This window comes from Opisthocomus hoazin, chromosome 28 (genome assembly GCF_030867145.1).
Source record: "Opisthocomus hoazin isolate bOpiHoa1 chromosome 28, bOpiHoa1.hap1, whole genome shotgun sequence".
NCBI lineage: Eukaryota > Metazoa > Chordata > Aves > Opisthocomiformes > Opisthocomidae > Opisthocomus > Opisthocomus hoazin.
In genome coordinates, this window is record NC_134441.1 from 4,399,561 (window position 1) to 4,424,390 (window position 24,830).

At 41.2% G+C, this 24,830-nt stretch overlaps 1 protein-coding gene across 1 annotated transcript in view; it reads right to left on the reverse strand.

The window, feature by feature from the left end:
* LRRTM4 (leucine rich repeat transmembrane neuronal 4) overlaps nucleotides 1-24,830 on the reverse strand; it is a 679,501-nt gene that overhangs the window by 381,768 nt on the left and 272,903 nt on the right. Inside the window, exon 5 of the mRNA XM_075444811.1 lies at nucleotides 12,528-12,624. The gene's annotated coding sequence lies outside the window, so the exon portion shown is untranslated. The remainder of the gene's footprint in view (nucleotides 1-12,527; nucleotides 12,625-24,830) is intronic.

Genomic DNA, 24,830 nt, shown 5'->3' on the forward strand with positions numbered 1-24,830 from the left:
TCATCTGACTTTTAAAATACATAGACAGAACAAGACATGCTATTAACCTGTAAAATAATATTGGTTGTGAAATTTTAAGAAGACGCACACACATACTATGTATTACTTAAAAGTAGAAATAAAATGAGTATGTGGTTAACTGTTTCCCCAAAGAAAAGTCACTTAGAAAGTGTGCATGAAAGACTTCCGGCCATTGTACTCGTGCAGATAATCTCACATAACTCAGCATTATAAAAAGGACAAATACCTTCCCAAAACACTAGTTCTACAATCTGAAACTGCTGTATGAACAACATCTTCCTGCCGAAATCTCTTTTCTTAGAGCAAAACATTGGATAAAACAGGATGGTAGACAAACTTACATCAAATTAAATAATCATCAGAATTTCATTAGCTAAATAAACGTACGCAAGCAGTGGCTTCAAAAGGCTGAAAGCTTCTTGCAGATGTTTGTTCAAGCTGCATTAGTTGACCACTTCTCGTGCTGCAGTCATTAATGAAGCCTAAGTGACATTACTTGTTTCCAAATTCACCAGGGCGAGCAGAAGGAATAACCACTGCTCCTTCTCCATCACTACACAGCATCGTGTAGTGCAAACACTCCCAACGCAGCGTAAACAAGTCAGACCCCCATAGCTACACAGGTGTATTCCCCATTTAGACCAACTCTGCTCTGCCTGTCCATGCCGATCATTCTTTTTCTCCCAGTAATATTCGAGAGAGAGAGAGAGGAAAAGTCCAAGACTGAGAGAAGCAGTGATATATTGTCACCTGAAGTAGCCCCTAGTTGAGGGCTACAAGCGCTTATGAGATCTGCAGAACTGAGTCTAGTCGGCAGATTTCTAGCAAACATCCTACAAGACACTAAAATAAGGTGAAAATTTTTCTATTAACAGTTGGACAAAAGAATCCTCCAGAGCTTGATGTGTTTTAGGAATTCTCAGGTCATCCTGAAGAAATCAGGATGATGTGGATGACCATGTCTATTTGTTTGACATCTTCAAAACTCTTAAGAGGACACTGCTTTTTCTCTGGTTCTGAAAGTGGTCCCTGCAGGATTATTTTTTTAATGTATGGTGCTGAAAAAAAAATCCTGAACATGAGGAGTTACTCTTATTTGTTGTAGTCTACCACAAGATTCAGAATAGGGAGCAAGACAATTGCATCATAACATTTGAAAAACTTGAATTTGAAAGAAACAGAACAGCTAAGGAAAGCGATATCCTAAATAAGCGATGAACTTGAGTATTGCTCCAAGCATGTAAAAACTTGGCATGTTCACAGCAAACTGCGGAAAAGAAAACACGTTCACAACTATTGCTCTAGTGCTGAAAAAGCTGATTAACTTCAGAATTCACACAAACTGTGATACAGAGCTAAAATGGGTGGACATGTTATTATTGCAAGCAGTGACATTAATGATCAGGCTAGGAAAAAATAATAGCAGGTATTTCTTTGAAACATTCCTAACCAAATAGCCTTTTAAATAAAACTGTGAATGTTGTTTTTATAACCATGTTGATAACATAAATGCAAGTTGAATGGCACACTTGGATTTCTACTATGAAAATTTCAGTACAGCAAGTATCTAAAACAACTGTACAAGGTGCATTAAAGCATTTTCCTAACCTGAAAAAAAAAACTACCCATAGCTTTTGCTATAATCACTATTATTTTCTGCACAAGCAATGATTTCACAATCACCTAAAGCAGCACTGAATAGACTCAGACATTTGATGTGCTTTACTTTGAGGTTTGGTATGCAGCTTTGGAGCAGTAATACTGAAAAATAATAGTGTAGGACACAGCCAGCCCTTTGAAATAAACGGTCTTTTGAACGATATTTTATTGGCCACATAGGATTCTTCCCAACAGCACTGCATGTTCAGATACAGGAAGAACATGGGACTCCACTGCTTGTCCCTCTTTTCTCTCTTTAAGAGTTCGCATGCCTTTGACTCACTGTCAAATGAGTCTAAAGCAAAGTTTTTTCTTAAGCATAAACAACTGAAAAATGCACTCAAATATGAAACGCAAAATAGCGGTGTTTTGAAACCCCTTTGCAGTGAAGGGTTTCTTCCAGTCATCACATAGGCTTTAAAGCAAATCACATCTAAGAATAAAGTCTGTGAAGGTCTGAAACACGGTCCAGTGCTATAAGCACTGCAGGTTGCAGGAATACTCTAGCTGGAAGAAGAACCATGAGCGCGTAAAAACCCACGTGCACATCAGAGGAGCTGTCGCCAAAGCTCAGAGGCATCAGATGCACAGGCGCCGAGCACCATATGCAGTTCGCTGCAGGGGAGGAATGCAGCGGGCACACTGGAAAGCATTCCTGAAAATAAGAGCCTGAAAAAGTCAACTCTCTAGACCAAATCAGCAAGAATACGCAAAGCGCCATCAAGGCAGCAGGCAGTAAAGCAGCCTTCCTTCCTCCCCAGGGGCTGTGCCAACACTTGCCGGCTTAAGTAACTCCAAGAGATGTTTTCCGTGAGGGAGGAAGCAGCTGCAGAATGTGGGCAAGCCCTCGGAAGGCCAGGACGCGTGTCTGCAGCTGCCGATTCATCCTTGGCAAATCAACAGAGCATCTTGGCTGGCACCTGTGGCCGTCCCTGAATGCTCTTACTGCCTGCTGCCTTGACGGGACTTTGCCCGCCATTCCCCACGATCCTCTGAAATATTACCTGTAAAGCTGTCTGTAAAGGGTAGTTGGGCGAGAGTCATGAGCAACTTCCTTCTCTGTTCAAAAGCACCGCACAGGAGAGCCGCATTGCAGCCACAGAGAAGTTCACCTCTGCATTGGAATGATTCATTCTACAAATTATCCCTCGTATAAACACTAGCTAGCTAAGGAAAGGAAGCAAAAACATATCCCAGCTGGTGAATTGGAGCCAAAATGTACGGCAAGCCCTTTAGCAGATGCAAATTAAACAAACACTTGCAGGTGTCATTACCCAAAGCCATCCCTGGTGCAAATGCTGTTGACTTCAGTGTGCAAGCTGGTGAAAAGCACCGCACCCATCAGCATGTGAATTGTGAAAAGAACAGGCGTTACAGGAATAGCTTTCCTGCTGTATTTCTCCTGATATGTGTGTCAGGACAAGTTTTTATATGCCATTGGATCTATGCTCTCTCTGCTTCAGCTACACTTTTCTATGGATTGCTCTGCACAGGATCTGCGCTGAGAACTCGGATGCGCTTCACATTAGCCACCCATGAGCCACGGCAAACCAACGGGACTTTCAGGAAGCCACCAGTCCTAAAAATCAGACAGTTGCCAGAAGCACTGCATGCCTTCAATCCCACAAGAGCTCCCTCCTCTCCACCTCCTTCTCTCTGCATTCAGTTTTCTATATAGACTATAATGAATTATTGGAGACACATGCTGGAGACATGGTTGAGCAGCCACGCACGTAAAATGGAACACAGCAACCGAGAACCTACAAGAGGTGTGAGCAGAGGTCAGGGGCATTCAGACAAGAATACAAAGACTGTCCCAATGGGCAGCTTCCCTGAAAATGCCATTGTTTTGTAACTAATATGCCTACTAAGTACACTAATACAGAAATAAAAGAATCAATTGGGAATAAGAAACTGTAAGGGAGATTTTCTATTCATTTGGGACCATGTTAGCTCATTTCATCAGCCAGACCCTCAAGAGCAGTACTTTACTTCGCGTGAGCTCAGAAAAACATCTTTACACTATATTCCTGAGACAGGTCCACAGCCTGTTTTATTGAGGGAGACAGATATGTAAAAAGCAGCTGAATTTTCAGAGCAGCTTTAATGCAGACAATTTTACACAGAACTAGGTATCTCATTAGTAGAGGAAACAGCATGCATACGCAAATAAAAGGACAGACCACGACTTTGAATTAAATCCTGATTAACAGGGAGCACGAGTTTGAGCTAACAGAAAGTTTGCTTGGGAAGCTGCCAACAATCTACCTTCTCAGGGTTTCCATACCACTTCTGCTCACAAAGGACCATCTAGGACACTACAGCCCTTTCCAAGCTCTGCTTGGTTCCTCAGAAACAAAGATTTAATCCTGGGGCTCCTTGGCATTTAGAAATTCCTTCTTCCTCACATTAGCTGGTCCATACACAAGACTCCTGCACCCTCGATAAATGTCTTGGCTTGCTCAAGGATCGCCAGGGGACATTTTTTAATGTTACTCTAAACAATGTTTAGGAAAGATCTAATCTTAGCTTTGAACATGGATTCACTGTGCAGTATAGGACAAGTTGCTTCACTTCTCTGCCTCAGTTCCCCTCTAGTGAAGTGATGATGATGACAATACTTGCCGTTGTTTAAAGCTTAGTTCCAAGTAATATTGTCAGTATAAATCTACAGCACTTGGTGAATTAAATGTACTTAGCACTAGACAGAAATAAACCACAAGGCGTTTTATCATCCTACCAAACATTCAACAAATGAAGTATTTCCTCTGCTAAATCAGGATAAAAATGCAAACCCCTCAATTTTCCTCTAACTTCAGTTGTATAAAAGAAGGAGAAATTTCATCCAGGTTACTTATTCATTGAGCTATATAATTGGCTGAGAAGAAAGAAAGAAAGAAACAGGCACTTCACAGGCTGATTCATCCCATTCTAATACAGGTCAGATAAATTGCTTTTGTACCTTAGCGTAAAAGTAGCCACAAGAACACTCAAAGAATAGGCTCTTAAACTTGCCTACCCAGCTCATATGAACAGAGACACATTTTACTCTAACTGAAAATCCAGACAAGCTTTAATTTTGAATAAACCTTTGACTGTCAATTAAATTTTTCCAAGCCCTTCATTTCATTTTTAGGTATTGGCATTCCCAGAGAACAGCTCCTGACCAACTCTAACGACGGAACATAGATTACAGAAATCTTTTCGGTCATGTTTTCTCCATAACTTATTTCATTAAACATATAACAAACTTCCAATAAAAAGACAGATTCTGTTGGAGGTAGCATCCCAAAACCACAGGGTACCTCAAACTTTTGCAAAAAAACAACCAACCAACCCACAAAACCAACTAGGATTTCACCATTCTGTTCTACAACTTACCACGGTCAGTTGGCAAAGCATTTTACCCTAATGAATAATTTGGAGCATTTAAAACGACCCCTCCACAATCAACTCACAAGTACTTGTGGCCTTCTATGTTCTGTTGGCTGACCCACACAAAGGTGCAATCAGTATCCAGAAGAGCTGGCAGAGGCATCAGGTATTAAGCACTACATTTTAGTAAAAATTTAACGATTAATGCAAACACTAGTAAAATTTAGTTATATGCTTGTAACTCATTGCTGAAAACATCTAACACCACCACTTCACATTAGTAACTGGCACAACTGCAAAAAGGAAAGGCATTTGCTCAAAAGGATCTGCTATAAAGCAAACAATGGAGTTGTTTCAATGTCACAGTCATCCAAATTAGAATTGGATCAAAAGCTTCTGCCATGTTTTTACTGTCCACAGGGCTTGGAAAAAGTTGCTTTTTCTTCCATTAATAACAGTCTATTTGATACTTGCTGATTTGAGTTCAACTCTGCTTGTATTACTATTCTACTCTCAGGAACAAAGGGAAGTGCTAGTTTCTAAAATAAAATTCTCTTGAGATTTGCCCTCTAACTTCTAGTGACTTTTTATCCTCTTCATGTTTCAAACTCGTTTCTAACACGAGCCCAGTAAACGACTCCAGATGGCAAAGGTCACCCAGTATGGCTACTGCTCGAGTAGATAATAGGAAGGGAAGCCCATTACACCAGTTATTTTTCCATTAGATGCCACTGAACAAATAGTGCTCTCGCAAGTGGAGTCTTGGCTTGATTCTCCTTCATAATTAGAGTAGTTCTCCAGTTCGCAGCCCTGTAAAACCTACCCACTCACTCGAACGCATTTTACCCCGCCTAGGAAGACTGAAAGAGTTGAAATATCAGGCTTGGAAATTCAGACCAGAATTCTTAGGGCTGGGAAGGACATGACCTAGACAGGGTATCATAGAAGCCTGTGTCATGAATAGGGGAGGTGGCACAAGGTAAAAAGTTGTTCACTGTTTCTCACAGCACTAAAAATAAGAGGGATCTGATAAACTTCAGAGGTAGAAAAGTTAGAGCATACAAACAGAATTTCAACACTGAGAATAATTAAACTGTGTAACTCATTCCCATGGGATATAATGGAGCCAAAATTCAGAAGCAGCTGTCATTCAAGATTAGATCAACTAATACCTTTTTATTTGCTGAGTAAGTAAAAACAACCCCCCCCATTGTCAACTTAATCTCTATTTTTTTCAGTACTATACAAATATTGTAGGGGTTCTTTACGTTAAACAAAATTATTTAGGTTTTTAAACTTGAATCCTTTCAAAAAAATGTATTTTGGTAGATTCTAACATGCAATGGCAGTAAGTGCACTACATTTTGAAGATATGAAGCTGATAAATTTTGATTTCTCCCAAACATTTTGAATTTCATTTAAAGGTATTTCAACGGTATTAATAAATAGTTTTGCTGATCTGTTAAACACCCTTTTCCGTGCATAACCAATTTAACAAAAGTGTGTTCTTCACCTCTATATACCACAGATGGAACACTGTTAATTAACTATCAGAGTGACGTGCCTACCCCTCTGCCTAAATTCAAGTCTCAAACATAGAAATTCGGCTTGGGTGGATCTGCTGTCACCTTCCATGGTGGTGTCATAAGGGTGCTTCAGACTTGTCGGTGTGATCCCTTCTTCAGTATCCAGAAAACACCTTCTCTGCTACAAGCAAAGATCTATAAACCCAGTAATAAAAGCCTGCCCTAATGCTATCCAGCTTCGCAAAGCCCAGCTAGGCAATGCAAATGAGGCTTCTTGCCCAGGACAGGTCCTAAAAAACCAACACACAAATAAGGCAGAGAAGGAATCGGAGAATATACAGAACTGACCCGTGTAAAAGATTACATTTCAATTGAAAGTGGCACGTTGACAGACTACAGACAACTAAAAGTCCTACAATATTAGCATGCCCTTTAACAGTTGCTGCTTAAGGACTTTTCTGCTTGGAGAAGTTAGTGCTTAACCAACTAAGGCATGTATTTTTAGCGTGCACGGTAATTTCCTACATCAGTAATCTGAAGCAAGTCCATGCTAGACAGCTTTCTTTAAAAAGAAAGTAAAATCAGTAAGTAAAATGGGCATGTATATTGCACAAATCAAAGTGGTCACTGTACAGTGTAGCACAGTTAATAATCAAGGCTACATACAAAAATGGTAGAGAAGACTTTTAAAGTAAACTATGTCATACAGAGATGCTTTTGCTGTGCATGAAAAGAGCTACATGAGAGGTTGGCTCTAAATTCCTACACCACTTTAGCTCATACAAACACCACGTAAACAACCCTGACACGATTTAAATGCCGCACGGGAGCTAATGTTTCTGTTCTAACACAGTAAGAGCTACCGGCATCTTCGAAAGACACCAAAAGACCCCAAGCCATGGGAACACAAATTGCAGTTGCCTCAAGCTGCCAGTGCACGCGCTGGAGAAGAAAATGGAGGAATAAACCAGGAGAGGCCGAGCGCACAGCGTGAGGTTAGCCGATGAAATACGAAGGTTAAGACCCACAATAGCTGTGTGTCAAGCCCGTCACGGTGACAAATCTGTGGGTCTGAGATCAGGTGCTGGCATAAAGTGATTTATTTTAACGGAACAAAGTGTCTTGCCCCCTGAGGTCCAAACATAAATACAGCCAAGCTTCTTTCAGCCAGAATCCCAAAAGCAGTCATATAAATCGTGCCTCATTTTAGAAAGGCATTTTCAAGGGGAGAAACAAATAAAATAAATATTTTAAGACTCTTCTCACCTGCAGATATATTTCCATGTTTTACTTCCATGACAAAATGCTGCCAGGCTGATGTCCCAACTCTACAGAAAGTAAACCTCTTAATTAATTCCATACAGTTAATTCAACAAGCCACAGAGAACGTTATTGTAAACTCAGAGCAGAGAATTACCTTCTTTCCCTGCCAGTTTGTGAGGACAATCTTCTCAAACAAGCAAAAAGAATGATTTTTTCATTTAGAATATTCAGAATTCAAGAATTTAGTTTCATCAGAAGCTTTCCTATGCTTGCAGGATACGACCTTGGCGGGCACCAGTCTTACACAAGAGGACAGACAGACAGCAAGATAATTCCAAGTCCTTTGGAGGTGTATTGTATTCCACCAGAAGTTAACAAACAAAATATGATCATAAATTCTGAATCGTATCACCAGATATTTTTTATCTACTTCTGACCTATTACAACTGTGAAGAGTAGCATAAGAGTGATGCCGAGCACACGGATTAATCAATACTGGAAAAAATTCTTATAGTGGCTACACCCTCTGCGAACTTCAGCAGAACTGAAAATGAAAAGGCTATTAAAAATGAAGGAAAACTGGTTTTGCAAAGTATACTTGTGATAATCTGCTGCCAAGAGGAAAATGCAGTCTGGTACGCAGGCAAGCCGATGGCTTTTATTTCCTGGAAAAGTAATCCTCCTTCAAAGCACTACGCTCCTGCAGCCCCGTGCCCAGACACTGTGTCTGCACAACGCTGGAAGGATGTGCCCCTGCAGAAGCCACTGACACTACCTGCAGTAGAAGCACGCTGGCTTTTTCACTAAGGGTCCCATTCAGCCCAATTTACTCATTTTGCACGTAGCACCTCAGGAAATTGTTTTCTCCGGTGGAAACTACGAAAGCCAAGTCCACAGCATGTTAAACCAGCAACACACAATTTTTCAGCCTCCATCATTCCTGCCCTTTCCTCCCTCCTTTCATAGTCCCTCAGGGACTTACAGGTGCCTTTCTAAAACAACCAACAACCTTCAGGTAATTATCAGATGAAGTATCTCTTGCAAGAAGAGAGTTTTCCTTGCAGGTACTGTGGTTTATTTTATTCCTTTGGGTAAGCATGATACCACCCACTCAGCTCCCCACCAAGTTCTCGCTTAGAAACTTCTTACCAAATCACAAGAATCAGTTCACAAAAAATAAACTGGACTCAGTTATAGACTTCTGGTTTTCTGCCAGGGCGGGGAGCCCCCACAAAACCCAAACCACAAGCCCTAAAGCCAAAAACAATTCACCTAGTGAAAACAGTGAAAAATACACAACTATAGGGGTTATTTATGCTTCCAGAGCTGCAAATACTGTGCTGCAGGCAACAGTATTCTTCCTATTATGAAAGACAGCCACGAATTAACTTGAAGTAAAAGGAAAGATAAAGATGATCTTTTTAAGGATGAATATGTGGGAAAGCGCCTTTGAACTTTTTATGTTCTGTCAGCTTAGTCTTACCATTAGAGACTAAAGAAAATGTCTTTTTTCTTAAAAAAAGGTATGATAATGAGGGCCAAACCATCGGCCAGTGTGAACTGATGTTGCTTCAATGTCTACAAAGCTCTAACATTTCACACCTCCAAGGAGCGAGTTCATGCTTTATACAGAGACTTTACGTATCTCTAAATCATTGACTTCAACATACTGCATTACGCAGAAAGCTATTTCATATTACTGCTTTCCAATTTGCTGTTTTCATAAGGACAACAGCTAATAAGCAGGCATCCCAATGGATAACAACCTGAAAGTCTGTCTCGTATTCTTTCTGGGTTTGTTTACTTAAAGTGAAAGCAAGAGACTTACTGCTAGGCAAACAGATGTATTTTTAGAGCTTGATTCTCCCAACCATTTCCATCAAGGTCAACCACTAGGTAAATCCAGCAAATCCAACGCGATTTTCCATACCTAAATTGCAGGCTTGTGGAGAGCACAATAAACAGCTTACTTATCCCCCATACAAACTAACATTATTCTGAGTATGTCTTTTAATATAATTACCCACGATTTCGCGCCAAATGGAGCTAAGGAAAGGCTAGATACAGAACGTGCAGCTGCATAGCTGAGCAAAGCAGAAAGCTGCTTCTTGTATCAGCATTCAGCTTATCTCTGTTCCAGGTGGCAGCAAGAGGGCTCGATCACCTGCTTGCATCACCCCCAGACACAGCTGTCAACAGCAAACGGGCAGAACGACTGCCCAGATTGGCATCTCCTGTTATGCTGTATTCACAGCTTTTTTGTAGGAAGGAACAATGTGCTGCTGGACGACTTCACGCGTCCGGCCGGAACTCCCAACACGTACCCCGTGTCCTGGTCTGCAGTTGTGTTTCACAGCCGCCTCCAAGCAAACTGGTCAGGCTCGCTGCGTACGATATCGCAGTCGTGGTGCTGTGTCAAAAGGCAGCAAGCTGTGTAATAATATCACATAACTTCAAAGCAGATACACAGAGCCCCGGTCAGTGAATATTTCATGCTAAAACCTGCTCTCTTGGCCTATGATTTTACAAACGATGTAGCCTATGCTGTTTTCTCCAAAAGGAAACACCCCCCCGGTGTTCTGGAGAAAAACACTAATTTATGGCTTTCATTTACTGCTCTAAACTGTAAGAGAGTGTGAGATGAACCAGCTCCACTTCCCATTCCCCACCCCTGCTTGTTTCCAGCAGGCAGACAGCTGATACCCGCAGCTTGTAAGCCAGAACTCATGGTGTAGTATCTCATCAAGAGCTGTACAGGAAGATCTTAACACCTCTCACTCCAAGAAAGGGACAAATAGTCAATAGCACAGCCTAACCTCTGACATTTTTGCCTGAATTATTTCTCTTCAATTTTTCTTCGTGCTGTTTTATCCCCTACTGGAAGTTATATCCCCTCACAGGACCCTAAACCACTCTTTCCCTCTGGGCGCACATACCTTTCAATTGCTCTCAGATAACTTTTCTAGTCCAATTTTAAACATTGTTTAATCAAGCCATTCATACTTTGTCACTTTAATTTCTCTCTGTGTATCAAACCCTAGATCATCTTAATCTTTGCTGTCCTTCCATAGCAATCTATTCCTTCTTAGTTGCTCTTCTCTTTGGCAAGAAGATACTGAAGATTTGGATGTGTCCTACCATTTTGCAAATTGTAGTAGTAGCTTTGTTGTACTATTCTGACGTATCATGTAGTTTACTCTGCCTATTCACTGCACTCTTTTGCTTAAAATCTCATGAACCTTTCAGGAGGGAAACGATAACCAGACAATCAAAATACTAAATAGGTTAACATAATACTGTACAATACTGGAGCTACTATAATGTATTGGGTACTAAAATTACTATATCTCACACTTCTGAGAAGAGAGCAAGAGAGAAAAAGAGCAAAGGATGGAGCATTAATGCACTCAAGTGTCAAAGACTGCAATGAAAAAAGAGAAAGACATGTTCTGAACTACATATTGTTTTGTTCTGATTTGTTTTTTTTCCTAAGGTAAGGGATTTCTTCTTATCTGCTCTGAGCTAAATATTCAGAAAACAGCAGCCTTTCAAAAAGATCCTCAACAAGGAAGAAAGTCTGGCCTAGGACAGAATGATTTGGAAGACTCGGCTACAAATGACTGAAGTACTTACTCCAACCACTACATCCTTAAGATCCTGTTCAGTTAATGCTGTTTATACGATGATAGTACATATACCAAAATCAGACATATGAAGAAATGACCATCATGTAACACCATGTCTTTGGGTAAGACAGTGACAAAACTGAAGTTCTCCATGAAAAGTATATCTAATGTTGCTTTTCTATCTTTTTTTGGGGGGGGAATAAAAGTTACGGCACTTCCAAAATAAAAAAGAAATCTGTTTTGCCATTTGGAACTGTTAGAAAAGTGTTGAGGTATATAAACATCAAAAGAGAAAATCTCAAAATATTTGAGAGTGCTGCAATTACAGTTCTTTGTTACGTCATATTTTTGTTATGCCCCATTTTTGTTACAGAGAACACAATTTTCTTTAGCTGTTGAAACACACAAAAAAGTACATTTTTAAAAAGTTTACAGAAGAGACCTTATCCACAGCTTTCTGGACAATGACAAGTTCTAAGGAAAAATAAATTAATGATTTATTCAATAGAACAGATTCTGCTTTCTTTGTCTGTCCTGCTGCAAGGGGGCTGTAACGGCATATGCCTTCCGGGGAGGCTGTGGAGTCTCCTTCTCTGGAGATATTCCAGCCCCGCCTGGCCGCGGTGCTGTGCAGCCTGCTCTGGGTGCCCCTGCTTGGGCAGGGGCTTGGGCTGGGTGACCCACAGAGGGCCCTGCCAACCCCGACCATCCTGGGATTCTGTTATATACACGTTTCTTTTTACAGCCCTACCCATTGTTTACATTGTTTGCAAGGTCAGAAATAATATAAACACTAAGTGTTAACCACTTTTATGCAGGTTGGCAAGGTAAATGACAGCTATCGGGCTGCAAGGGAACTGCTGAACGAGGAAGAACTTAGTCCTTTGGCTACACAGCTGTTACAGACTGAAAGCTTTGAATCAGAAGATGGAAAGGTAGTGGCAGCAAACCAGGACTTCACTCATCAATTAAATTCATTTTTCATAGCAGTGTAATGAATATCCAAGGGAGTGTTTAATGTCAAGCACAGGAAATAAATAAAGCACAGCAAACTCACAGTTGAGAATAAGGATCTGGAGAAGCCTTCTGCAAGCTGGAGAGATTGCTGTTTTCTTGCCCAACAATCCATCCTTCGCATGAGACTGCATCTATTTCTGCAAGGAAAGAGAGGTCGCTATGTTACAATATGAACACAGAGCAAACCTGTCTGAAGTTTGGCTCTTTAACATTCAGCGTAGGATTTTATCTATTCTTTTCAAACATGTCAGCAAAGGCTAATACAGCCATCGCTCAACATAGGGGTTATGGAAAAAAATAAAATAAAAAATAAGAAAAGGAAAGGAGTGCTCCATGCTAAGAACTGACTCTCTCAGTTCCCTTAAGCTATCACAAGTCAGGTACTAGCTTTTATTTCATACAAACACCAAAGAGCAAACCACAACTTGGACTTATCAGCTCGGGTTTGCAACATCGCACAGCCCTGTTTATGAGAGTCAGACCTGGTGCAGTAACTCCTGCCCCTCAGGGGCTGCTCTGAAACAGCACCAGAGGAACGCGACCATATTGTCACAGACCCAGCTTAGTTCTTGTTTGATGAGCTTGGTATTGATCTGGTTCCAGTGCTCAGAGGGTGTCACAGTTTGCATGCAGACGCACCCCGAGATCCCTGGAAACTGCCAGCCTAAGGTGACTCTCTAAGTGGTATACAGGATGCTGGTAGCCTTCTCTAAACTGGGAGACTTTCTCTTCTCACAGTAACGTTGATATCAATGCTGAGCAAAGAGAAAATCATCACAAAATATGATGTATCCAGCACTTTTTCTGCACTAGAGAAGCTGAAGACTTTTTAGAGTTTACTCGTCAAGTGACTCGCCAAATACCTTTTACAAATATTTTTAGGTCCAAAATTAACAGCAGCTACTCAGAGCATCATGGATATTATCTATGGTTACAATTTATGAGTATCAGGATGACAGGATGTAACAAAAAGGAAATTTCAGCTCCATTTAAATTCCGCCACATAGTTCCTATTTAACTGTGGGCAACCTGCAACCTTCCCTACGCTTCTCCTCTTGCCCTGTACATTGCTTTGGGCCAAACTCCCCCTGGACAGCTGACTGCAGAATTTTTTTTCTCTTTTAGGGTATATGTAAAAAAATGTGTCACTTGGGAGCCTGTCAAGAAACTGACTTCAGGCTCTGAGGAACTGAACAGTTACCCTGTGGTAAGGTAAACAGACCTCATTTACTACATGAAGGCACATAACAAAGAATTTATGGCAGATAATGTTGTCATCCTAGTAGATACCCGATAGGACAACTGCCAGGTGAAACAAGCAGTTACGCTATTCAGAAATGCTGACATAGCACGTGAGATGATCGTTACCTAAGCGAATACAGAGTAAGATGACTCTTGTCTGTCTGTCTTAGGTTGGAAGAATACACTTGAATTTCTTCTTCCCAAGTCAATACCAAATTACAGCATCCAACTCTGTCTACAGAATTACTTAAGATTTTCTAGTAAGTACCATTTTAAAATAATTAGGAAAAAATACAGCAATGGGTAGTTATGAAGGGATTTTTTTTAAAATATATGTATCCCCATCAATAAAATACCTAGCACAGATGGCAACAGCAGATGAAAGGCTAAAGGAAGCAGAGAAGAATATATTCAGCTGACACAAAAGGGTCCAACAGAACTGATTTCTGGGGTCTGCCCCCACTAGCACTTATGCTGGGCAGCACAGTCTAAGGACTGCTCCCCTCTCTGGTTCCTTCCTATTCCATACCACAAAAACCAGCCAGCTGACCTAAACCAGTGCCAACAGTCTCAGCTTAAGGTCAAACAGTTCTTGGGACTTTCCTCAAGAGCACTACTGCAGGAGAGGCGCGCCGGCAGCCAAGCTGTGCCGGCATGGCTTTCGTTAGATTCCTCCAGCTTGATTACAGAGCACTCCTGGATTTCTTCTTTCTGCTTTCTGGATCTCTGCCAAGATGCCAAGCGCTCTCACCAGAAACACAAGCACTGACCAGTTTTTCAGCAACTTCTGCCTTTGTTGCCTTCTAGCAATTACTCGAGCTGAGCGCGCATCCAGCAATGCACTGGATCTGCAAACTAAGGCAAATTAACACTCTCCGGCCATCTGAAGTGTGGCCAGGAATCCCAGCAAGGCTTTGCCTGGAAATGTTCTGTTCTTTCTCCAAAGCAAAGACTCATCAAGGGCACTGGGAGGGCTGGGAAGGGGAGGGAGCAAGGCAAAAGGGAAGCTGGGGCGTATATATCACGCAGTAGAAATCTCAAACCACTGTGCTGCAACAGAAAAAAAAGCACAGTTTTGTCCCAAAAGATGGTTCTTCTCTAAATTTCTCTCATCCGAATATTAAAAAAATACAAAAATATGACATTATCATGATTTGTGTTTGCCTTTGATGCTTTGTTTTATTTAAATAACTTTCCCCTTCACTTCTCAGATAATAGCTCATTAATAATTTCTTTTTGGAAATCACGATTAAGAGGGGAAACGGCTACAATAAATTTCTAGATAAGTAACTTGAAAAGATATAATCAATAAAATCCTGGGTGGCAATAATGTTACCATATTAAATTTATGGCATCTGTTTAAACAATACTTTCCTTCCTCCACTGTTCTAAATGTTGCTTCAGGAGGTCTGTTTTATAGACTATATTTTTTCTTTTACGGTGGGACTGTAAACAGGCAGTTAAACTAATATTTTGGTACATTCAGCATGCTGGGCTCCATTTTATGGAATCTTTCAATAAAAGCTCATTGCAGCTCCAAATGCCCTCTTACTGCTTGAAAACTGGAACTGCAGGAATTTGTTTTCTACTACACCCAGGCTCAACGGTGCATAAAGAGAGGTCACAGTGCTTCACACACGATGGGCTAGCAGCATATAGTGAAAAATGAGAAAATGGTCAAAACAAAGGCCTCAAGCAAAAACCCCGTGAGTAGAAGTCTTTCATTTTATGGCCGGGATATAGGCCCAAATAAAAACCAGAGCACAGGAAAGCCTGCTTGTCCAAGAAACATAAGGTTAGATGGAAAATGAAATTTTTTTTAAAAAACCTAAGAAGTTCTCTTCATCTTCGCATACACCAGACAACCTGCCCTTTGGTCCAGATAAAAAGCAAAAATTGCTCAAAAGAGAAAGCTAAACACGTATCAGATTGCCAGGTGTGACCCTGTCCCTCCCTGTTAGACCAGCGAAGCAGCAGCAGCGCCATAATCTCAGCCCAAGGCGGGGAAGCTTCCAGCAGCGTACGGCAGGAGGGCTTCTTGCTTGCCCTTCCTATTGCGAATTTCGGCATTCGACGAGCTCAATGTCATATAGGACACAAGGAGCGCACCCTGAGCAAATCCTGACTCCATCAGCAAGATTTAAATATGGACCAGCCACAAAGTTTGCCTTTTATGCAGATGAAAAGAAGCCTGGGTACAGAGTAAAGGTGACGGCTGTGAACTCTAACCAGGGTCACAACTGGGGAAGGAGCAGAGCTGGCCGTGCTGCATCTCGCCCCGCAACGCAAGCCCTGTCGGAACAGACACAGCCTTCAGGAAACACTGTGGCAAAACAGAAGACTGGAAAATTCTCTAGCTGGGTGATTTAACACAGACTTCATTCGTTTCCCACTCCAGAAGTTTCTGTGGGGCTACGTAAACAAGCTATTCTGTCGTCTGCATCTACTTCCTACTCATTTCCCTATAAAAAACTCAAAAATATGCAGAAGATGTAGCCATAGGCATAAATAATTCTCTACATCGACTGCATTTAAGCATCATCTGTTTTGTTTGGGATGGTATGTGTAGGGCTTTTTGGGGTATTTCTTTGTGCAGTGGTCCAATCTTCCCTCTGTGTTTGTATCGCACTGAGCACAAAGAAGCCTTTCTGCATAACTGCAAGTAACAGTAATAATACAATAGGGATACAAGTAGGAAATGGCTTTGAGCCAGTGCTTTTCACTTTTTGGAAAAAAACAGCACTGAAAAAAGGATGATTTCTCTTGAAATAGACTGGATACAGTCTTCTAAACCAGGGAAGCAACATCGTTGTTTTAGAAGACACCAGTATCCCAAGCTTGGTTTCACCACTGCTCCAGATGAGAGCCAGCTCTCCAAGCTGCGGCACCCGCCGAGCCTTCCTCCCACTGTCACAGTTTTTGAGCAAGTGCAATGATTTGCTACCCAGGCTTAAACTGTCACCTAAAAACGAAGAGCCAGGTATTTATGTTCCAGGTATCCAGGCTTGTTGCAATTGGAAAAAAAATAAAAGGAAATGGAGGATATTAACTCCCTCTGTTTCTTATTTTTATTGTTCTTATTGATCAGGGGAATTAGCGTTAGGAAGGGAACTCTTCTGTAAGAGCTCTCTGGATTTCTCAGCATGCAGGTGTCATGGTCTGTGTTCTGCTCCAGGTGTACGAGTTCCACAGTATTTAAAGGAGATTTGAAAACAACACCCAAAACAAAACCAAAACTAAATTTTTCATATAATTAATAAGGCTTTGAAGAAACAATTGTAAAATTTTGTAGGGAAAGAGATTTTTCTGCAGATATTTTCAACACCACTCTTTTCATTACCTTTAATTGACTTTGGATTAAAATTATTTATCAACGATATTTCATAAAGTGTGAAAGAAACCAGACTGCTTGCTTGAGTCGCCCTGTGGAGGAAGATTCCTCCCCACAACTGATGCACCCCTAAGCCTGACTGGATCGTGGCTGCGCTCGTGCGGGACAGAGAAACACTTTGGCCACTCTGCGAGGGCAGCGACAGCGCGGGGCAAGGGGAGTGCCCAGGCTCCTGCCAGATGTGCGTGCAGCTGGCGCAACAGCTCTGCGAGCTCTCGGGACATCTCCTCACCAGCCTCCAAGAGTTGGGCTTTCTGTAGAACACAACTTTATATTAAATATTCACCGCCAAGGTTTCATGTTAATGGGACTTGCCATCTGCAAGTGCCTCGTTACAAATCAGCTTAGATGGGATTTCAGTAACTGGAAACCTACAGAGTCACGCTGGGTCACAGTCTAGATAGTTCAGCTTTTTTCCTCCCATCTTTTTCTATTCTGACTAGTTCAGCTAATTGGAAAACCTTGTTTCGAGCAGCTGATAGCTTGGGAAAAACGCACAAACTTTTTTTTCCTTCCAAAATAACCAGGTCTTTCAGTATTTTTAACAGAAGTTGGCTGAAAAAAGTTGCAGCTATATGGCAGTTTTGGAATAAAAAAAATATCTTTTTTGTTTTAAATTTGAAGTACAAAAGTAAGCTGGTACATGTTTAAACCTGAACATTCTTCCTAACTTGCTACACTGCGGTTTCAGTACTCCTTTGACGTGGTTCTTCACACTATGTTTGAGAGTCAAGAAAAGACGTCATGAGAAAGAAAGGCAAAACATAACTAATGGGCTAGTCATAATTTTGTAACTTGTTATGGTGGTTGCAAATCTGAAACCAAAATCGATTTTCTTATTGACAGTCTTGTCTCTCCAGAATGTGTGTATTCTGCTTTATTGCCAGCGGTTTGTCTGTTGTGGGCTCCTGTATTGATTTTTCTTCTTTTGGTAAGACTAAAAACCATGTTGAGTATTAATTCTGGGAAAACAGCATAAAATACTGGATAAAGCTGATGACATAAAAACAGGCCACACTGTGGGGATAAGGCTGGATTGCTGCAACATTTCCAAGTAGAAAAATGTATGCAACTATCTACGAGTATCTGAAGATCAAACAGGATCATTCATACAGTGGCTGGACAGCTCTAATGAATTTGATAGTAAGTGTCTTGGGAATTTGCATAGCCACATTTACATCATAATGGTTGCACTGACATTGTGTTAGGTGTGAAGGACCTGGTAAAGTGATGGATGACAGACGTAACCGACTAGAGAGCTAGTCCATGTTTCTGTCAAGCTCATTTTCTGCTAGATAATAGTAACTTTTGACTAATGCCTCTACTACAGAATTTCTGTGTATTCATCCCAGTGATTAAAAACACTCAGTTCATTTTTCATACTCTTCTAAACTAAAAATATAATTTTGTGCTTAAAGCTTGCTTAGTGATTTGAAAAGGCGACAGAAATTCAGTTCCCTCAGCGTATTTCAGCCTGCCCATTTAACCTTGGGCAAATCACCAAAGGATTCGGTTACGCCGCGGGCCGCCTTCATCAGCCAAGTCATTTAGGAAGTTCCCATTCTCTCTCCTCTTCTCCCCAGTCTTCCCTCTCAGGCTCTGTGGTGCACCCATACGGTCCTACACGCCATACATATATACAGCTCTCTTCGAGCCTCAACTCCTGCTGAACAGTGCTTGAAAAGCACAGGACAGTGGTTTTCATTATTTCCTGTAGCTGCAGACAGCTTCTCTTTGCCAAAACACTGATGTTTCTTTAACAGGAGTTACAAATAGCTGACATGCACATAACTACATCCCATATAGAATTTGGCCATAGAGTATCAGAAGGCATAAAGACATCTATATTCCATTTACTATCTTCTGTTTGTTCTTACATTCATCTAGGAGGTTATGTACCCTATTAAACTTAAGTGAACACACTAAAAACCGAGTCCTAATCACTTCAATTGCATAGTGAAAGAAAGCAGGAAGAATAAACAAAGGACAGTGAAATGCCTGTTTAAGAATTCACATCCTTAAGCATTTGTTCCTACACCTAGGAACCCAAGCTAGTAAGTAGTACTGAAAATCACACAGTGCCATGCCGACACATACCTCCTCTCCCCCATTCGGTAAAGTATTAATGAACTGTAGTTTGTTTGGGGTTTTTTTTTCTCACGACAAGTCTAACATTATTTGACCTGGCTACTTCTGGAACTAACAGACTAAATCAATCTCACTTCTGTCACGTCAGCAAAGCCTCACAGGGCATGACTAGTTGGGAATAGTCTGGATTTGAGCAGCAGCTGCAGCAATACACCCATCACCACAGAAAGTCATAATCTCGTAAGCAAGGCAGTATTTCCCCTTGTGTCAAGTGGAAGGGAAATGAAACCAGATTAACAGAAGAGCTGAAGTACAAATAAGGGATCCCAGGCACAATACCATAGTAGTAAAAAAAGTAGGAAAGCATTTATTCTTAAAATATACTGAACATTGAAACACAAATATTGGTCCATCATCACATTAATGGCTGTTCTCACCACAGATTACACAGAACACTAATACATCAGGCTGCATGCCTACCAGGCACTAACTAAACACACAGCACTATCCGATGCTATGAGAAACGGAACAAATATGACAGGAAACTAGACAGACCTGACACACAAAAAAACCATTTCTGTATTAATTTCCAGTGGAATTCTGTCCCTCACTTGAATTTGGCAGCTCAGTTTTTACTACAGAAGCATATAAATAGTAAATATAGGCTGCTTGATTTTCCTTTGCAATCATCCTGCCTCTTTCAAAAAACAAAAATGGAACCAAAAACCATGTGGCAACAAAATGACACTTGAGCTTGTCAGCTGGTGTGACACCAGCAACCTTCCCTCGTTTGTCTGCCTCGCAGGTCTGCAAGAAATGCACGTCAGCAATCCAGGCCGGTGTGCTACAGCTATCAGCAAGATGATTTAGCCACATGTGATTAGCAAAAATCAATATTACTTTATAACGAAGGCCACCTACAGGTCCCCTCCAGCCAAGTGGAATTAAGGAATGTGCATTTTCACAGAGAAGCAAGAACAGAAAGCTCTGCCCAGAAGAGCATTTAAGCGTGTGCTTCATAACCAGACCTGCCTGCCTGCCCCAACAGGCTCGGGGCACGGCGAGCCTTGCAGCTGAATGCTGCGTCAGGCAGCGATGGTGTTTCCACAGTCGGTTCCGTGTCTGCTAAATGCTTACAAGCACACAGTTGTCCTTTTGTTTTCAAGCTCAGCCTTGCAGCACCTTTATAAACAGATACTCAATATGCATTTGTAAGAATCAATGTTCTGGTATACGGTGAGACTCCTACCCTGGGCAGAGAGCTCAGAGCATAAAAGCCTCTGCAATAATTTATCTCTCAGACTAAACTGAAACCGCTCTGCACAACGGTGATGTCCACAGTGAGAATCCAGCTGGGCACCAATAAAAATCAATGGAAGTTCATTGGTGGCATAAATGAATCCAGAATGACATCCTCAGACCTCCAGCCTTGCAATACAGAAAGCAGCCTGAACCAGAGCAACACCCTGGCATCGATTTAAGGACGCAACTTCAAGTTACGCACTTGCATCTGCTCTGCTGAGTTGAATCAGTGTTTTCTTTGCAGACGCCAGCGTGAATTGTCATGATGGCATATGCAGAGCCAAGCTGTGGCTGACCCCGTGTCAACAGCAGAAACGTACCCACAGACACCACCACGGTTTCCAGCTGATAGGCTGCAGATGTTAGCTAAGGGCCCACGCAACACACAAATCCTTCTCAAAACAAGGTTGGGAAGATGCACTCTTGAAAGACAAGAAGAGCCTACTTAGTGGTTTCCAAACCAGACATCGATGTCACAGAAACAGCTGTTTTCTCTTCAACGTTGACTATTCCCAATGAATTGGGAACCACCTACATGGAAAACTCCTACGCAGTTCCCAGGTAGAAATCCAAGCATCCCACTAACGGCCTGCAGCCAGACAGCTCTCCTGAAGGCATTCCCACCACCCTTCCTCTGACAGGAAGCAAGATCAGTCAGCTGCATAAGCTTGGCAACAGAAGGTATACACAAGAATGAAAGAAAAATAAGGCTAATAATTGTACTTCAAAGTTTCCCCGTATTCAGAGAAAAGTATGCTTGTAAGACCTGGACAGATCAAGAGGTCTTTTATCTGAAGATTATAGGTTCAAAGCCACTTTCTGTTAATAGCCACTTAAAAGTTCATTTCCATTCAAAAGTCATTAGATATCATATGCGTGTACAAGCTTTGACACACAATTAGTTGCAGAGGTGAAAAGTATCTTAGAAATATCTACAAGAAAAAAACCTGACACTACATTGTTGCTAAGTAGGTAATTTAAGCTATGACCCAACTTTATCATCTTCTTGGTAGAATGCTGTGTAACAAGATTCTTTTGATGCTACGGAGATGAAAATAAATTAAAACTACTAAGGATCGTATTATTAAGTTAAACATTATTATATAATGTTCTTATATAGGAAAAATGTAAACATTATATATTTAAACATTATATGCATGCTATAGGCAATACTCAAACATATCGAATTATTACAAGTGGTCATTATTGTGCTAGCCTCTTCTGGACAACCAGTAGCTTGCAAAATTCAGTAAGAAGTATCGTCTTATCCCTGTGTGAAACGTTCTGGAATGCTAACCATGTAACCTTCATTAGGGAAGAAAGCATGCCTGATGAAGTCCGAGAGGCATGCTGACTTCTTTCAGACTTAAGAAATGCAAAACCAGAAGCTCTGTCTAATCTGCCATTTGGTCTGTAATCTGTTCAGAGAGAAGCCTATTTGCCATATGTTGATTTATTTTTAGCCATACAAAAATCATTACGAAAACGAGCATGGCAGAAATCCTCTGCTGTAAAGAATGGCAGTCATACTGAAGGCAGGACTAAAACACATATCCTCTGCGTTTAGGTCCATTAGACTTCAGTATGATGGCAGAGTGATTAAGCAGTATCAGTAGGGATCCAAAAGTCCTTTGCTAGAGCTGTGATTTATACTCTTCCCCAAAGCTGGCAATGCAAACGATTACGGGTTGGGTCTAAAGGGGCAGATTCTGGAGTTGGGGATTACAGTCCCAGCAGTTTTACTTATCTGTGGGCAATGACATTGTTCTGTGATGTGCTTTGAGATCTAGGTTAAATCAAAAAAGAAAAAAAAAAAAAAAAAAAAGGGATGTAAAAGCTAGCTACATAAAACCCATGAGTCTCCCTGAACTGCCATGGTACCTGTTCACTCTGTATTTAACCTGCTGGTCACAGCCAGCCCACATTCCACCTCCTGTCGTATTTATGAAAGCCTTTTACTGTCTGAGATACAGCTATATGTATAAGATGATTTATGACTTAAGGAACCAGCTCCTACTCACAAGGCGTCACAAAATGTTACAGCGAATTCCTCTGCTCCATTCCAGGAACAGGGTGGTTTGGAAGATCATGATTTTTTTGAGGCATTTAGCATGAAACAGAGCACTTTTGTTGGGTTAAAGGACTGAGCAAGTGGAGGTGCCTGTGTTCAGTTGTACATACATCTTTAGGACACTTCCAGACTACCCCAGGAGAAGCATTAACTATGTTCTGTTGCAGCAGAAAATAGGAATGTCGTGAAGAAGCAGTCTCAAAAATTAAGCATTTTAAAAACTAAGCATTTTAAAACCAAGAGACCTAGAAAATGCATATGCAAGAGTTGAGAGGTGGCCCGGAATCTTACTAAATCATAGAATCATGGAAAGTTTTGGGTCCGAAGGGACCTAGAGGTCATCTAGTCCAACCCCCCTGCAGCGAGCAGGGACACCGCTAACTAGATCAGGTTGCTCAGAGCCCCGTCCAACCTGGTCTGGAATGTTTCCAGGGATGGGGCCTCCACTACCTCTCTGGGTAGGTTTTTGCATAGCCTGTGAAATTAAAGAGGTCCGGGGAAAGTAAAGAAACAAAATTGTCGTAGTATTTTAAAACTGTTAAGTGGGATGATCTTGTCAGTCTGAGCAATAGCTATTAGAATAGCTAATAAGGGATTTGATTAAAAAAGGTAATATTCTAAATGTCAATAACATCCAGCTATGGAATATAGGCCTCATCAATCAAATTTGCTGGTTTTATCGGATTATATGAATGGAAGACAAAAGCAAAATGTTGATATAATCTATGCGGACGTTGGTAATAAATCTAGCCCTGCATGACCATGTCATAAATTAGAATAATGTTACATTAGAAAGATGCACATTAAATAGATTTCTTGCACATAAAGAGGCCTCACACTGTAACAGAGAGATGTGCAAACAAGAACCTTTTGTCTGATGTTTGTTTCCAGCAGAATACTCTGGCGATTGGCTCACTGTCCTATACTAGTTAGCTTCTTTATTCAGGGCTTAGAACAGACATAAGCGACCACCAAACTGGCAAAGCTGAACCAAGAGTTCGAGCAGTGGTTCCTGACAGGGGACAGTATGAAATTCAGGAAAACAATGGAATAAATCAAAGGAAATGCAATTTTCGTTTCCGGCTCATGCCTCAGGGGCATGTTTCACATTTACGTGAAAATACTTTCAACAACAGGATCGAGATCTGGATTTTCCCAAAGCTCAAAACGGTTCTTCCAGCGCTGTACTTAGACACAAACCGGTGAGTGAACTTGATGTACAGGGGCAATGTGTTTTGTGGCTGCTCAGCACAGACAGATCGCGAGGCGCTCTCTAGTCTTCTGTATCTCTAAATCATTACTACAACTTGTGCTGCCTGTTTTCTGTAAATAATTGGCCCAAGCTAAGAAAGGATAGTTAATTCCATTACACCAGAAATGCAGAAAAATGCTAATTATTAAGTTTCTCTCTGGATAAACTTTATTAATGGTTTCTTCCTCCGCATGCAAATTTCAACAACTCTCACACCGTAATTAAATTAGCATTGTTTATGCTTTAGAGTATTTAAAGTCTGAAATTACAGGCAATAACTATAAAACAGAGTGATAATTAATGATAATAACTCATTCCTGCAGAAACTGGGCTGAGACTTAGCAGTTACGACACTTTTTATTCCCAACAGCTACTTTATGGTACTTGAAATTACTTAGTAGTTCTCCTAAGCTAATTTTTATTACCACGCAAAACTTTCAGTAGTACAGGGGCAGGTTATTTGTGTCCACATTTAGATTGCTAGAGTTTTAGATCATTTCTGCCTGCTTTCTCTGTGGCACTAAAATATATCACAGAAGTGGATTTGACTATAAGCAGATGCCTCGTCCAGACACTGAAGACCTTGGACTGAAGCTTTCGGTTACGTTGTGCGCTGTTCCTGGCTCAGCAGCTACGCACACACGATGCTGGAGAAGACCCTCTGCGGTTTGGGCAGACCCTTTGTCCTGCAACAGCTCTGGCCATTTCCAGCCAAGCACGTTTCTTCACTGAAGAAAACTTCTCATACAACTTTGGCCAACAACAACAGTCTACGGGAAGTACGAACCTAAATTCTCCTTGTAGAAGCTGGTAGAGCATCTAAATCTTCAGAAGTTTTTTGTGTTTTAGCATGGAACAAAGCTTTAAATCATGGAGACTACAGTAAAATTGCTTTTGCTTTTTAAAAAATGGGGCCTCATGCACCACAAAGTTGAGGGCAAGAGATCAGCATGGCAGCAGCAGCTGAGGGATGACTAGAGACACTTGGAGCTAAAAA